Raw genomic sequence first — 2146 nt, 5'->3', positions numbered from 1 at the left:
TCAAAAAGAATTTAAACTTGCAAGAATATAGATAATATGGGTGAACACATGTGATTGAACTTTTGAACCCTCACCGGATATGTGTATCCGCTCTATTCACTCAAGTGTTTAAGGGTCAATTCACTCAATTCTCTTCTAATCAAGCTTTCCAAAATTTGATTTTCTTCTAACAATCAACATTTATTCAATGCATGCATACATTCATCATGAGGTCTTTCTTTTAGGTTGTAATGGGGTTAGGGTCAAGGTAGGATCAATTATGGTTAAGTGGACTAAGATTTGAATCTTTGATTAGCATAGACTTCCCCACCTAACTATATAATGACCTATACAAGTTCAAACTATTCTAACTACCCATTCTTCACTTTTTCTTACATATTCATGCATCCTTATTTTATTCATGACACCTTTGCATTGATTCCTTTTTATTGACTTCACTTTGGGGCAATTTGTCCCCTTTTTATTATTTTCTTTCTTTTGTCTTTCTTTTTCTATTCTTTTTTCTTTCCATCATTTTTTTTCCATTTTATCTTTTTTTTTCTTTTGTCAAATTATATACAAGAACATCAATGCATAAGGTCTATTCATTTAATCAATACATGAGTGTGTACCCAATTCCTAAACATGAAAGTATATTACCCCTTTTATCCCATCCAATGTTCCCAAGCCTCACCAACTTTGAATAATAAACACTCTCACTAGCCTAGGCTAATCAAAGATCCAAACAAGGCCTTTTATTGGTTTTCCGCCTTAGGCTTGTAATGAGCTAAATTGAGAATAAGTTGGTTAAGCATAGGCTCAAAATTGGCTAACAATGGAGAATAAAAGGTTGGCTATTTGGGTAATGTGGCTAATGAAGTAATGGCCTCAATCATATAAATGCATAAATACAAGAAATAAATGGACATATAGAATCAAGCAAATCAAGGATTACAATCATAGAAAGAGACTAAATTCACACAAGAATGGAAAATAAGTGGCTATAAAATGTAACCACATCAATGGGCTCAAGTCTCACAAGCTTGTGTTCTCAATTCAATACATGCTCCACAAAGTATGAAATTCAAGCAAGTTTTACCAAAAATTTTCTTTCAATCAATTGGGTTAATGCCTATATATTTAAACTTCTTGGAAAATTTCAATATTTGACTAAGCATTGTTGTGATTGAAAAAATTCAAAAATTCTTTAGTTCACCCTTTTCTTTTTTTCACTTAAAACCAATATATTATGCGAAAGGGTGACTAAATATTTGCAATCCAAAATATGATTTCCAATCACAACCACAAACTAAAAGACAAAGATAAACAAAATGTATAAAGAGGAATCCAACTAAAAGTATGAAATCTATCATCCAAAACATCTAAAAATATCCAAAAGCATCAAAATATCTAAAATCCAAAATAAGCAATGAAAGTGTTTAAATCAAACTAGAAATGCATCAAAATATATACAAAAATGTGCAAAGTAGGATAACTAGGCCGAAAACTTCACCGGTTCCCAAATAATGCTACCGGTGCCCTCCCCACACTTAAAACCAAGCATCGTCCTCGATGCTAAACCGGAGGATTAGTGGGAGGTACAACGATAGGCTCTGGCTCTGGATGTGGGACTGGCTCCTCCTGAGTCTCTGGTGGCTCTGTAGTGTCATGGGTATCCTGCTGGACTGGTGCCTCCGCAGCCTCCTCCTGATGATCCTTCCGCAGGAATACCCTCAGTCTGTAAATCTGTCTCCTCATCGGAACCGGAAGACTCTGGTAGCGGGGGCAGCTCAAGGCCCTGAGCCACAAACATCTGGTCAATCCGATCCAAACGGCGTCTGATATGGCGTTTCTCACGCTCTAAGAACCGGAAAAGACGCTGGACTAGGAGATAAGTAGGCTCAGGTGCTGCTGGTGGATCAGTAGATGATGAAGGAGCTGCGGCGGTAGAGGATGACGGGGCAGCTGTAGGGGCTGATGGTGAAGGTGTCCCCACGACAGCTCTGGCCCGAGAACGGCGTCTAGCAAGTGGTCTCTCGTGAACCCAACCACCCAGGGAATAGTAACCTCCCTGTCATCATCATCGGGGGGCGGTGGTCGCACATCATCATCCAACCATGGGACCTCAGCTAGGGCCGCCATACTCGTGACCAATGTAGGAAATGGA

Source organism: Arachis duranensis, chromosome 1 (genome assembly GCF_000817695.3).
Source record: "Arachis duranensis cultivar V14167 chromosome 1, aradu.V14167.gnm2.J7QH, whole genome shotgun sequence".
Classification (NCBI taxonomy): domain Eukaryota; kingdom Viridiplantae; phylum Streptophyta; class Magnoliopsida; order Fabales; family Fabaceae; genus Arachis; species Arachis duranensis.
Note: the sequence above shows the minus strand (reverse complement) of the source record.